Genomic DNA, 15,470 nt, shown 5'->3' with positions numbered 1-15,470 from the left:
AAGCTTAAGCTTCTTAAACAAATAAGAATTAATTAGATCATATTACGATTTAACTATAAATTTGAGTAAAAGTTTACACAATTCATAAATTGAATTATGAATAAATTCATTTATTTAAGATATAAATTGATTTTAATAGCTAAGTAAAATATTTATATATTAAAAAATTATTCAAATTTTTATAAAAATTAGAGAACCTCTTTTATAAATTATAAACTTATTAAGGAAGCTTTTCTCTCTCTTTCCCAACTCAAAATCCATCCCCTCTATTCTCTCTCTCTCTCTCTCTCTCTCTCTCTCTTCATATCTCTCTCAACAGTCACACCTCACTCTATTTTCTCTCACACTTCACTCCAACTCATATCTCTTCTTCCTAGAAATATTTCTTTCTCAAAACAGTCTCTCAAATCAGCCAAGAACAGCCCCTAAGCCACGAAATTTCTGATGATTGTGGACTTGTTGAAGCTACATAACAAATAAAAAGGTGAGAACATACACCTATTGAAGATCCATAACCATCTTTATGATTTTTTTATGCATTTTCATCTTATTTTTCAAGTTCATGTGTATTTTCTTCCAACACTAAGGATTTGAGGATGATGTTTGTAGATTTTCACCAAAAACATGATGCATCTTATATAGGTGCTGAAAATCCATGATCAAACCACGATCAAAATCAAAGAAGGTGTGCATGCAAGCTTTTGATAACCATGCATGCTCATAGAAATATGTATTCACAAAAAGTACCCAAAACTCATTTTCTTCCTAAATCCGATTTTTCAGAATCCAAACAACAAAATAAGATGATCTGGACATTTTCAGAAAATAACTCGTTTTTATGGATTTATTGTAGTTTTCGCAAGAAAATAGAGCAATTATTCATATAAAATACCTTTGATGGTTAATAAATTCTTGTAAAATTCGGTATCGCCTATATACTTAGTAAAGACTTTTCATGAAGTTGTATGCATTTCTAAGGCTGTTTTTTGTTGATTTCTAATTTATTTTTGTTGAAGAGAAATAAATAGAAAGATACAGTTATGAATGTCCAAAGCCATATTTCATAATTTTTGCATCTTCTAGACATCATAAAGACTCCATGAAAAACTTTCCAGATTCTACCAAGACGATTTTGTTATTTTTACCGCTTTAACGAATGTTTAAGGGATTAAATTGATGAAAAAGATCTATACTTATCCAAAACTTATAAAACTTTACCAAAATATCTTATAATACATATTAATCGTAAATAAAAAATTTAATGAATTTCTTTTACTGTTTACTAATTTTTCATGAATTAATGCTCATTTATGAGAATAAATCAGGGAAAAATAGTTAAACTATTCTAAAAATTATAAAAAATTTCCATAACATCGTGTATTACAGTTTACCCACAAAAAAAACTTTGGGCAGTTTTCTGAACAATTTATTATTTAATTTATTTTTTAATAAAATAGATACACAAAAATCATAAAATCGAGTTAAACTATCTGAAAATAAATTTGGGTATTTTTCCCAGTTTATATACATTGTATAACAGTTTTACAAAAAGATTGGGAATTTTTATTAACCGTTTATTATTTTTCATGATTTTATGATGTTTTCATGAAATTAAATGGTGGAAAAATGGATAAACATATTTAAAAATCATGAAAAATTACACGAGGGTTCCAAATTGTAGTTAGAAATGAAGTGTAAAATTTTGAAAATTTTTACAACTGATTTGATTTAGTTTTAGATTTTTAGTTTGTAAAGCCCTTCCAAAGGTTCTAAAATGCATTTCAAACAATAACACAAAATGGGATTTGTCACTTGCAAATGTTAATAAGTGAATTAGTATATAGAAATCTGAATTTTCAGAAAAGTATTTGCAACTTATACAAAACCTAATTTTGACACAATATTTGGCATAATTCTATTGTAGAAATTAAGTATACTAGTGTTTGATTTTCGACTAGAGACTTATTAGTGTGTAACCTTATCGTAGGGAATCGGTAGAGACTTGCACATTATAATTAGGGTTTCGAGATGATGGTTTGGGGGATAGGAGGCTGAGGTTAGAGAAGGCCTCAAAGGAGTTAAGGTCATTATATAGGGTCTCAACACTAAAAATTATGGTTTGGGTTATAAGAGGCTACACGATGCGTACTCTGATCTTCCCCCCACATAGATCTTTTAAGTCTTGTGTCCAAATTATGCCCCTACACGTAGCGTAGCAGACCTTCCTACGCACCGCGTAGGAACATTTGTGAAAGAATTTTATACTCTAAGCTTAAAATGAAAGTACATGAGAAACGGGTGTTACAGTTAAATTAAATAGTTTATTTTTGAAATTGAGTTTAAATTAGTTTTAAAAAAACCAAAAATCAAAGGATGCCACACAAAGATAAATGTTCCCCACAAGTTCAAAGAATGGATTGTTGACTCAGACTGCTCGAACCATTTAATAGGCTGGAAACAAATCATCCAAGATCCAATTAAGTATGAAGGTAGCATAGCTGTCGTAATTTCAAACAACTCCACACTGCAAATAGCACACACTGATAACGCCCTTTTTTCCTAGAAGATAATCAAAAAGAGTTGATGTTAAAAAAATGTCTATCATGTACCCGTATGAAAAAGAACTTGTTATATGCATCACAATTAACTACAACATGCAATTATATGTTATTTGGACCCAATGATGTTAATGTATTTAAAAACTTTTACACATCATCCAAACGCGTTGCCCAAGGTCACAGATTAGAATCAATATATGTAATTTTCATGGAAATTGCATATGTTGACAAAATGAAGAAGAACCAGAACGTTGATCTCTAGCATATGCGGGTAAGCCATGTTAGCTACTATATGTTAGACATGATGATGATGAAGAAACTTGTAAATGGTCTTCCCCACCTCAAGGTAAATAAATAATTGTGGGTGCATGCTCCCAATTCGGTAAGGCTCATCAGTTACCTTATGAAAATCAAACTATCAAACTAAGGTTCCTTTAAACCAGGTGCATTCGGGCGTCTTTGGTCCAGTAAAAGCAATCCTCTATCAAGGGAATGAAGTATATGATTAAATTCATAGATGCCTTCTCTAGATTCGTATTCGTCTGGGTATACTTCATGAAGGATATGTCTGAAGCACTTGATAAGTTTAAGGAAATCCAAGTCGAGGTAGAAAGGGAAACCAAGTATAGTGTATGCAAGCTCAGATCAAATAATGGCGGTTAATATCTTACAAAAGAGTTCGCAAAGTACTTGGAGCATAAAATAGCACGATAACTAACATGTTGTAACACGCCATAACAAAATGGTATCTCATAATGGAAGAAACAAGAATCTAGTGGAAGTCTGTGGAAATAAGATTCATGATATAAATATTCATGGTTGTTTCTAGGCGGAAGGAATGAAGACAACCTCCTATGTCATCAACCATATCCCTTAGCAAAGCCTCCGATATGTATCACCATACGAGAAACTTCTGAATCTAAATGCAAACATTGGTCAGCTTAGAGTGTTTGGGGTGTATATGTTATATCATATGTCGTCATACCCAACCATCCACGTGATAAGATGGAGAAGAAAGTTATATGATGCATATTTGTAGGGTATGATCAAGAGCGAAAGGGGTTGTGTTGATCTAACCTAAACAATGGAAAATGTGACCCAAACAATGGAAAATGTCATATCTCTAGGAATGTGGTTTTTTATGAGACATCTGCATGGTGGTCTACTAATCGAGAAACCCTCCCTGGCTCAGATGCACTCAAGAAAGGTTTAGAATCATCTAGAGCCAGACTTGTGGTGACAACATGTCGTCGGCACAGATATTGTGGTCAAAGGTTGCAAAAGGTATAGTGAAGACATGTCGTCTGCATAGGGGGGCTGTAGCGACGACATTAGTCGTTGGGTTAGGTGTCATCGACATAGCTCCGTATCCTTGTAGTAAACTATCAAAGAAGAATCCATTTTCATATAGAATCAACAACAATGGCATACTGGAAAGATTAATGCTGCCAACTCATATGAAAATTATGAAGAACAAGAAAGGTTAAGGTGGTCATTAAGACTCATAATACCGAACCTAGGTTTGCCAATGTTACCATTTTTTAGATTTCTTTATGTGAACCATAATTATATAACTAAGCGTGTGTAAAATACAAATAAATGACCACAATGAAGGTAGAGATGTTAGTCCTAATACTAAATCAAATATGGGAGCTAGTTCTTATGCCAGACAATGTGAAACCCATATCATGTAGATGGGTATACAAGATAAAGTGGAGAGCCGATGGATATGTAGAAATGTGTAAGGCCCGATTAGTAGCCCAGCGGCCAAGCTTACCATGATTTGAGTGCTTTTAGCCCTAGTAGAAAAGTAAGGGGTGGAATTTGTAGCAGATGGATGTTTGTAAGGCCTTCGTGTATGGCGATTTAGATCACATTATAAATATGGTACAACCTTTGGGATTTGAAGGTAAAGCACACCCCAACTACGTGTGTAAGCTAAAGAAATCTCCCTATGGGCTTAAACAACCGCCCATGGCATGGTATGAGAAGATTTCAGAATTCTTGAAGCATAATGGTTTCACCATGACGGCTGATGATGCTAGCCTTTTCGTAACAACAATGGGAAAAAGGGTAGCAATTTTTCTGTGTATGTCGATGATCTGATCATCTCACATGTGACTCCCTTGAAGTGGTTGCCCAAGTGTAAGAGAACCAGTGCACACGTTTCCATATGAAAGCTATGGACAAGCTCATAAAAAAATAGTGTTAAAAGTGAAGTATACGGATATATATATCATTATATGCCAACACAAATACTCTATGAATCTGCTGAACAGGTTTCGATTGCTCAACTGTAAGCCCGCAGGGAGTTGATATGAATGTGAAGCTATTTGTTAATGGTAGTAGAGAACTAGAAGACCTAACTATGTATATGAAAATAGTTGGTAACCTAATCTATCTAACACTAACCCGAATTGATTTGGCGTTTGTGGTGGGTGTGCTGAGCTGGTTCATGCAAAGTCCAAAAGGATCCCATTTGGCTACAATTCAGAGATTTCTAAGGTATGTGAGGACTACACTTAATTATGGACTTGAGTTTAAGAGGAAGTCAAAGTGCAACTTATTTGGGTATTGCAATGTTGATTATACAGGAGATGTAAATACACACTGTATATGTGTTTTTGTTGGGATCTAGTGCAATATCATGGTGTAGTAAGAGATAGCCAACAATTTCTCTTTCCCTAGCCGAGGCAGAATATCGAGCAGCCGCCATGGCAGCTCAAGGATGTATATAGCCAAATATCTCAATCAAAATGTAGATTACAACATTCTACTCTTTTGTGACAACCTTTCGTCGATTCAGCTGGCATGGAAACCTACTTTCCATGCCAGGACCAAACATGTGGAAGTTCATTACCATTTCATTTGTGGCAAGGTCTTGGAAGGAGAGATTGACCTACAATACGTACAGACCTCATGTCACACCCCCGAACCAGACGATGGAAACGTCCGGGGGCTGGTGTGACTAACAATTGAAATATCATCACAATGGATATACAGGAAACATAACACATTCATCACCAAACATTACATAGTACAACTGGCAGTGTTTACATCAGTACATTGTTTACATTACATGATTCCAAAACATAGAATGTTTGATGTTTGGCATATACAAAAGAAACTTTCCACATATATTGGATGCTTCCTTGATCTAACGATTACCTGAGATTGCAAGTTATTTTGAAAACGGTCAGCATATATAATGTTGGTGAGTTCATAAGTAGGTTTGATGTAAAATAGTTTATGCCGTTTGTAAAACCCAGAAAATATGATATTTTCTGTCGAAAGACTGTATGAATAAGAAAAATATTGTGATGATCCCATAAATGTAAGTATTGTGCGATTTAAAACTTGTAGAACAAATAACCTTCATATTTGTTCTTTGTATAATGAGTTTATGTTTGAAATGAATATTATTGATACCCCCGGAAAACCCGATTTTTTCCACTTAAAGCTAGCATGTTAATTAGTATTATTGAATGATCACTTGTAGGTATACTATAATTAAATTCGCCTTCTCGAAGATGAAATGAGTAACGGATCTCGATGTGAGTCGTTATAACCATACATGATGATGACTGTTTCGCTTGTCTTAGCATTCGTAAAAATGCGGGATTCTGATCAAGATTTTTTCACCCTAGACTGGCCGAGTCTAACTGTAGCGAATAGCTTAGGTGTAGGGGAGTCACTCCCGTATAGATCTATACACAAACTCTCGCTCTCCCTCCAAGAGGCTCTGATTATAACTACAAACTACGCCCGAACACTCGTTGGTGCTAAACGATAATTCTCACTAGATCCAACTGATAGATTATGAATATGAATAACTTCGATCATACTTGTTTAATGTTTTTTGTGAATATGAAGAATGTCTAACAAACACAAAAAGGGACATCTATGGCCCACTAATCATGTATGCTAATACAAACTGTCGAATATGCGACGGGCACGTTGGCCCATTTAGCATATAATTTATTTGGACCATACTAGCAATGTTAATGGGCCACTAAGGCCCAACACCATTTAAAGCCATAGAGGGTCCATTAGTTACGTAATTAATTTGGACCATACTAGCAGTGTTAATGGGCCACTAAGGCCCAATACCATTTAATGCCACTGAGAGTCCATTAGTTTTGTCATTGGGTCACTGGAAGCCTAATAAGCGTGTATTATTAAGGTTGGTCTCGATAGTCATGCTAATGGGTCTCGAAAGCCCAATAAAAAAAACTTGTATTTATACAAGCCCAAACAATAAAATATTTATTGTTTTGTGATGTGTGTAAAATGCACTTGTTTTATTCCCTACTTTTATTAATATATTTAGCACACAAAGGCAGTGAATCTGTCTTTTAGTGCTATAGTTTAGTAAGTAACGTGTCGAACTCAGGGAACAGAAAATTAAACTAACAACTAATTTTGTAACGCCCCATCTCTGGTATGTTGTTCCCGTGGCACTTATTTAGAAGTTTTATTGAGGGACTCGGCGAGTCTATGGCCTGACTCGTCGAGTAGGGTCGAGTTTTCGTGCACGTGTTAGTCGGCGACTCGGCGAGTCCATATTCGGGACTCGGCGAGTCTGCCTGCCTAGAAGAAACCCTAAATCCCCGGGTTGCTCACTATTTAAGCAATGTTATGTGCCCCAAACTCGCCTCCTTCACCCTCAGAGAGCTGTGAGAAACCCTAATCCATCCCTTATTTGTTTTAAGTGCTTTTGTGTGGATTTTGAAGGCTTGAAGAAGAAGAAGAAGAAGAAGAAGAAGAAGAAGAAGAAGAAAGGAGAAAGGAGAAGAGGTGTAGAGCAAAGATCCAAGGGCAAAATCAGAGTTCATTGAGGTATTTCTCGGATTCCTTCTGTTTTATGCTTTAGACCTCCATTAGAACTCTTCTAGGGCTAGTTTGATGCATTTTCCAAGCCTTATAGTTGTATGGATGCCTTAATAGGTTGAGAGATCCCTAGATCTGTTCATTTATGAGTTGTAGAGCCCGGATCTATTGCCTTTTTGAAGATGCTTTGCATAAGAACGCTAGATCTACCCTTTATTATGCTTTTTGAGCCTTATTATCTTCTTGGTCGCTTATGGGCACGTAAATATAGAATCTTTACGTGCTAATCGAGTTAAGGAAGCCCAGATCTATAAGTTTCAGACGCTGGATTCAAGCAGAATCGAGTTTAGAGTAGCTGCATGGATGTGACTCGGCGAGTCGGAAGAACGACTCGGCGAGTCAAGTCGCGAGTCCCGTTTTTCCCTTTTGAGTGATGTCGAGTGGAAGCCTGTGAGTAGTAGAGTGGACTCAGCGATTTGGAGGGCAGACTCAGTAATGGAGGGACTCGACGAGTTGTTCATACAACTCGGCGAGTCCAAGGCAATCTTCTTAGCTCAAGAACAACTCGTCGAGTTGTTCATATGACTCGGCGAGTCGGATGAAGATTGTCTAAGTTCTTGGATCGAGAGGGTACTCGTCGAGTCGATTCCATACTCGACGAGTAGCCACGAGTAGGGTTGAGAAGTGAGACTAGAGACTCGGCGAGTTGGCGGCCCAACTCAGCGAGTCAGGTCAATTGTGGGTTGACTTTGACCGAGAGAGTTGACTTTGACCAAGGGTAAAAGAGTCATTTTATCCCAGTGCAGTGTTTAGCATTTGATTGAGTGTGTTTATGGACTTGTAGCCGGGGAGATACCCGAGTAGCAGCAGTTAGCTTCCAGAGCCATTCACACAGCAGCCAGTTCACGAGGTGAGTTTCCCTTCAGTAGGAACGGGTCTAAGGCCACAATGCCGGCCCGTTCAGTTGGCCGTAGTTTCTGGACTTCGGTCCAATGCAGTAGCTAGTATGTTTGACACCTCCGTGGCTCTGACAGGATTTATGTGTTTATGCTAGCTGATATGTTTATGCTATGTTCAATCAGTTTCGGACTTCGGTCCGATGTAGGGGACAGAGGTCCCAGTCAGCTTCGGACTTCGGTCCGATGTAGGGGATGGAGGTCCCAGTCAGCTTCGGAGTTCGGTCCGATGTAAGGGACGGAGGCCCCAGTCAGCTTCGGGCTTCGGTCCGATGTAGGGGACGAAGGTCCCAGTCAGCTTCGGACTTCGGTCCGATGTAGGGGACAGAGGTCCCAGTCAGCTTTGGACTTCGATCCGATGTAGGGGGCAAGGCCCCAGTTAGCCCGGACTTCGGTCCGATGCAGTGGGCAAGGCCCAGTATGCGCTTATATGTTATTATTGTGGTATGTGGTAGTTTGGGGGAGCTCACTAAGCTTCGTGCTTACGGTTTCAGTTTTGGTTTCAGGTATTTCCGCAAGCAAAGGGAAGAGCTCGGGATGATGGCATCGCACACACCACAGCTTCAGTTTTGTCCTAGGAGTTGATTTAGTTTTCTTGATATGTTTGGATACAGTTGTGATACAGTTTTTCTCACAGTATTTTTTTATGGTTTTTGAAACACGCAGCATATGGTTTTATTATGTGATACTCAGTCTCGTGGGTTTTGTTATAATAAAAATCGAAATTTTTGGGTGGTATTTTTGGGTTTTTACAAGTTGGTATCAGAGCCCTGGTTTGAGGGATTCGGATACACCTCCGGGTGCATCTGAACTCAATCTAAGGGAAAGATAAAAAGATTTTCAAAAAGAAAAATATTTTCGAATGAGATTTTGAAAAGCACTTAGAAAGAAAAGAATTTTTAAACAAGATAAGGGTGTGGTGCATGCGATCAGCCGAGCTCAAGTAAGTACTCCCAAATTACCAGTACAAGTTTTATTATTATGATTAATTGTTCCAGTTTCAGTAGAACAGCATGCTAGTATAGGACTAAGGATCTAGGAGGATGCCTTATGTGCCTGCTATATGTGTTACAGCTTTATGAGAATTGCATGCTAGTATTGAGTAGACAGCAGTAGGATAGCCTGTTTAGGTTATGCCTGGTAGCGCGAGCTTAGCATTGTATGCTAGTGTAGTTTCTCGTTATGAGAATAGTTTTGCCTGAGTATGTTTCCTTTATCCGAATGTTGCTTGCTTTGTGCTTTGTGGGACTCTGAGTGGTAGGAGTTAGCCATTAGGTGAATACGTCACATCACATGTGAGCAGGGTTGAATAATCTCAGAGTGCTGGATATGTCCCTATTGCGCAACTCTTGTCTGAGTCCAACCGTTGTAGGGACGAGTCTTTTACTCGAAGGATTATCCGAGCCTCATTGCATGTGATGGTATTTAGGTGGTGGCTAATTAGCATTACAAGGAGGCCTTCAGCAGCTGAGGACTGGTTTGAGTGGAGTCAGAGATTTCCCTAGGGCAAGCCTAGGATGAGAGTAGCAGAGATCAGTAGTAGTAGAAGTGACTTGGTGGAGTCAAGGCAGTTCTTGAGGAAAGTACGGATAGATGTGGAAGGTAGTATGGGCCCGTACTACTGAAAGCAGAGGATCCGTACTCGAATCAAGGAAGGCCGAGACAAGACCAGGAAGCTAGTAGTAGTATCAATGATCCCTTGAGATATTTCAGTTTTCTGATGTTGCTATGATGTGTTTTAGAATGGTGGTTTTGCGTCCGAGGACAGCAGCCGGCAGTGGAGGTGCCGGGGAGGGATCAGGATCAGGCTCGAGGGACGAGCGCATGGATGAGCAGACCAGAGAGTTTCTTTCTTCAGAGATAACTCGTATCATTTTAGAGCAGACTCCTGTGATCTTCGGTTCGATCAAGGAGGGTATCCTAGAGCTGATGGATGAGAGGTTGGGCACCTTCCGTGCCGAGGTGGCGGCCATGATGGGGTCGCGCACACTTACGTTCAGGGAGTTCAGGGCATGTGGAGCTCCAGACTATCACGGGGTGCGGGACCCCATAGCGAGTACTAGATGGTTGGCGGATGTGGCCAACGCGTTCCGCACTAGCAGGTGTCCCGAGGGGGACAAGGTCAGATTGGCGTCCTGTCTTCTGAAGGACAGGGCATGGGATTTGTGGGAGGAGGTCGGACATACCATTGGAGATGATGCGGCGTTGGATGCCATGACCTGGGCTGATTTCTCTACCAGGTTCAGGGCGGAGTTTGCACCAGTCATTGAGGTGCAGCAGTTAGCCAGAGAGTTTCAGGACCTCACCCAAACTACAGAGACCGTGGCGGAGATCACCGCCAAGTTCAGGGAGAGGGCTCTTCTTGTTCCTCAGTATGCAGCCGATGAGGAGATGAAGAAGGCCCGCTATCATGAGATGTTGCGGAGCAATATTCGCTAGTTTGTGAGCCGGTCCAGCTGTAAAACGTTGGATGACATGATTGCTAGGGCTCGAGAAAGGGAGATTGATCTCGAGATGGAGAAGAAGAGGAAACCGGAGGCGGTTTCAGGTTCAGGAGGTTCGGGCAAAAAGCCCAAGGTTTCAGATCACAGATCCAGGTTTCAGCCGAGCCACAGCCGATGTGGCAGGTGTGGGAAGATGCACGATGGGGTGTGCAAGGCAGGGAGTTCCGGCTGCTTCAAGTGCGGTCGGACTGGGCATTTGAGCAGGGATTGTACGGCCCCTGCTACTGCCGTTGCAGCATCAGATCTGATTTGCTTTCAGTGCAATCAAAGGGGACATAAAAAGTCCCAGTGTCCGAGTTTAGCTGCAGTAGGGAAGGTGGCTGCACCTGCCCCTGCTACTTTGAGGATTACAGATGGCCGGCAGGGCCGAGCCGAGGCGCCAGTGGCGAAGAGTAGGGCGTTTCAGATGACAGCAGAGGAGGCGCGAGCGACTCCTGATGTGGTGACGAGTATGTATCTTCCCTTCATCTCTTTATTATTATTGATTGATTATTGCTTATGATTGTATGTTTTATATAGGGTCGTTCTCTGTGAACGGCATTTCTGCTATGGTATCATTCGATTCGGGGGCTACCCGATCATTTGTATCGCTTGCGCTTAGCAAGAGATTTAGCAGAGCTCCAGGGGAGCTGGATTGTCCACTAGAGGTTGAGATAGCGGATGACAGGACCGTAAGGGTCGCCAGAGTGCATAGATGGTGTTCTCTTCAGTTGTTTGACGAGCAGTTTTCGGTGGACGTGGTTCCTATTCCCCTGCGAGGGAATAAGGTTATTGTAGGCATGGATTGGCTAAGCCCCAATGGGGAGGTGATTGATTGTGAGCTTCAGCTAGTGAGGGTTCGCACTCCCAGTGGGGGAGAGTTAGTGATTCAAGGCGAGAGGCCACATCGCGGACCGACCTTTTGTTCCGCTGCAAGGGCGAGGCGCTATTTTCAGCAGGGTTGTGCTGGTTATGTAGCTTATGTCTTGGATGCCCGGGAGAAGGGCAAGACGACAGTTGACGATGTTCCGATAGTGCGAGACTTCCCGGATGTATTTCTCGAGGATTTACCGGGGATACCTCCTGAGAGGCAGGTTGAGTTTGGGATCGACCTGATTCCTGGTGCGGCTCCGATAGCCAAGGCACTGTATCGCCTAGCTCCCCCTGAGATGCAGGAGTTGTCTACGCAGCTGCAGGAGCTGCTAGACAAGGGTTTTATTCGGCCGAGCAGTTCGCCTTGGGGAGCGTCGATCCTGTTTGTGAGGAAGAAGGATGGGTCGCATCATATGTGTATAGATTACCGGGAGTTGAATAAGGTAACGGTGAAGAACCGTTACCCACTTCCAAGGATAGATGATTTGTTTGACCAGCTTCAGGGAGCGTCTTGGTTCTCCAAGATCGATCTACGCTCCGGGTATCATCAGATGCGGGTTAGGGATGAGGATGTGCAGAAGACTGCTTTCAGGACCAGGTATGGTCATTATGAGTTTGTGGTGATGCCATTTGGGCTCACCAATGCCCCAGCCGCGTTCATGGATCTCATGAATCGCGTGTGCAGGCCGATGCTGGATCGGTCAGTGATAGTATTCATAGATGATATCTTGGTATATTCCAAGACGCAGGAGCAGCACGAGGAGCACCTGAGGGAGGTGCTAGAAGTTTTGAGGAGGGAGAAACTCTTCGCAAAGTTCTCCAAGTGTGAGTTCTGGTTGCGCGAGGTGCAGTTCCTTGGTCACCTCGTCAACCAGAAGGGTATTTTGGTGGATCCGGCCAAGATAGAGGCCGTGATGCAGTGGGAGGTCCCGAAGTCTTCATCTAAGATTCGGAGCTTCCTAGGGTTGGCAGGGTATTACCGGAGGTTCATTCAGGATTTCTCCAAGATAGCAGTGCCGCTCACCCGACTGACCAAGAAGTCGGTGGTATTTCGTTGGGGGCCTGAGCAGCAGGCAGCGTTCGAGACCCTCAGACAGAGATTGTGCGAGGCTCCGATCCTTACCTTGTCAGAGGGAGTAGAGGACTTCGTAGTCTACTGTGATGCCTCAATCACAGGTATGGGAGCAGTGTTGATGCAGCGAGGCCATGTGATAGCTTATGCCTCGAGGCAGTTGAAGCCTCACGAGGCTAACTATCCTACCCATGATTTAGAGCTAGGGGCGGTTGTGTTTGCCCTCAAGATTTGGAGGCATTATCTTTATGGGGTCCGTTGTACTATCTACACAGATCACAAGAGTTTGAGGTACCTTATGGATCAGCCGAGTTTGAACATGAGGCAGAGGAGGTGGTTGGATGTGCTGAAAGATTATGATTGTGAGATCCTTTACCATCCAGGGAAGGCCAACGTGGTGGCCGACGCCCTAAGCCGCAAAGTGTCGGCAGCACCTATCAGAGATTTGTGTTTGAGGATGACAGTGATTACTCCGTTGTTGGAGCGGATCAAGGAGGCTCAGGGTGAGGGCCTCAAGGAGGAGAGGCAAAAGTGTGAAAGGATAGTGGGTCGGGTAGCTTCATTTGATTATGACAGTCGGGGATTGCTGACACTTCATGGGAGAGTGTGGGTACCGTACTAGGGAGGAGTACGGCAGGTGTTGATGGACGAGGCTCATTAGTCTCGATTTTCTATCCATCCAGGGGCGACGAAGATGTATAGAGATCTTTGACCCGATTATTGGTGGCCCTGCATGAAGCGGGATGTCGCTTGGTATGTTGAGAGATGCCTGACCTGCAGGAAGGTCAAGGCAGAGCACCAGAGGCCTCACGGCAAGATGCAGCCGTTAGACATTCCCGTGTGGAAATGGAAGGACATCACCATGGATTTTATCACCAAGCTTCCCAGGACCGCACGAGGAGTAGATTCGATATGGGTAGTAGTGGATCGGTTGACGAAGAGTGCTCATTTTATCCCGATTCAGGAGAGTATATCGGCAGAAAAGTTAGCCGATATCTATGTGCGTGAGATCGTGGCACGTCATGGAGTGCCGGTATCGGTGGTGTCAGACCGAGATGTCCGTTTTACGTCCAGATTCTGGAAGCGGTTTCACGACGAGATGGGTACTCGTCTCCATTTCAGCACCGCTTTCCACCCTCATACGGACGGGCAGAACGAGAGGACGATTTAGACTCTCGAGGACATGCTCAGGGCATGTGTTATAGACTTTGGTGGCAGTTGGGATACGTATCTTCCGTTAGCGGAATTTTCGTATAACAACAGTTATCATGCGAGCATTGATCGACCTCCCTTTGAGATGCTTTACGGGAGGAAGTGTAGGACCCCAATTTGTTGGGGAGAGGTCGGTCAGCGAGTCGTTGGGAGCACAGAGGTGGTGCTCAAGACGACCGAGTTGATTCAGCAGGTCCGTAGTAGACTGCAGACTGCGCAGAGTCGGCTGAAGAGCTACTCCGACAGGAGGCGTTTAGACTTGGAGTTCCGGGTGGGCGATATGGTCCTTCTGAAGGTCTCACCCTGGAAAGGTGTCATCAGGTTTCGGAAGAGGGTCAAGTTGGGCCCCAGGTTCATTGGTCCTTCCAGGGTTTTGGCCCGAGTGGTTCGGGTAGCTTATCGGTTGGATCTTCCTATAGAGCTTAGCCAGATCCACAACACTTTCCATGTGTCTCAGTTGAGGAAGTGTTTGGTGGATGAGTCAGCAGTTGTTCCCTTAGAGGATATTCAGGTTGATAGCAGCCTGAATTATATTGAGAGGTCGGTCGCAATTCTGGACCGGAAGACAAAGACCTTGAGGAACAAGGCAATTCAGTTAGTGAAGGTGCAGTGGCAGCACCGGAAGGGGTCTGAGTGGACGTGGGAGGCTGTGAAAGAAATGAGAGAGCACTACCCGGAGTTATTTGCATATTCAGCCGTAGCAGACTTCGAGGACGAAGTCTGAGACAAGTGGGGGAGAATTGTAACGCCCCATCTCTGGTATGTTGTTCCCGTGGCACTTATTTAGAAGTTTTATTGAGGGACTCGGCGAGTCTATGGCCTGACTCGTCAAGTAGGGTCGAGTTTTCGTGCACGTGTTAGTCGGCGACTCGGCGAGTCCATATTCAGGACTCGACGAGTCTGCCTGCCTGGAAGAAACCCTAAATCCCCAGGTTGCTCACTATTTAAGCAATGTTATGTGCCCCAAACTCGCCTCCTTCACCCTCAGAGAGCTGTGAGAAACCTTAATCCATCCCTTATTTGTTTTAAGCGCTTTTGTGTGGATTTTGAAGGCTTGAAGAAGAAGAAGAAAGGAGCAAGGAGAAGAGGTGTAGAGCAAAGATCCAAGGGCAAAATCAGAGTTCATTGAGTTATTTCTCGGATTCCTTCTGTTTTATGCTTTAGACCTCCATTAGAACTCTTCTAGGGCTAGTTTGATGCATTTTCCAAGCCTTATAGTTGTATGGATGCCTTAATAGGTTGAGAGATCCCTAGATCTGTTCATTTATGAGTTGTAGAGCCCGGATCTATTGCCTTTTTGAAGATGCTTTGCATAAGAACCCTAGATCTACCCTTTATTATGCTTTTTGAGCCTTATTATCTTCTTGGTCGCTTATGGGCACGTAAAGATAGAATCTTTACGTGCTAATCGAGTTAAGGAAGCCCAGATCTATAAGTTTTAGACGCTGGATTCAAGCAGAATCGAGTTTAGAGTAGCTGCATGGAT

The sequence above is a fragment of the Lactuca sativa genome, chromosome 1 (assembly GCF_002870075.4).
Source record: "Lactuca sativa cultivar Salinas chromosome 1, Lsat_Salinas_v11, whole genome shotgun sequence".
Classification (NCBI taxonomy): domain Eukaryota; kingdom Viridiplantae; phylum Streptophyta; class Magnoliopsida; order Asterales; family Asteraceae; genus Lactuca; species Lactuca sativa.
Note: the sequence above shows the minus strand (reverse complement) of the source record.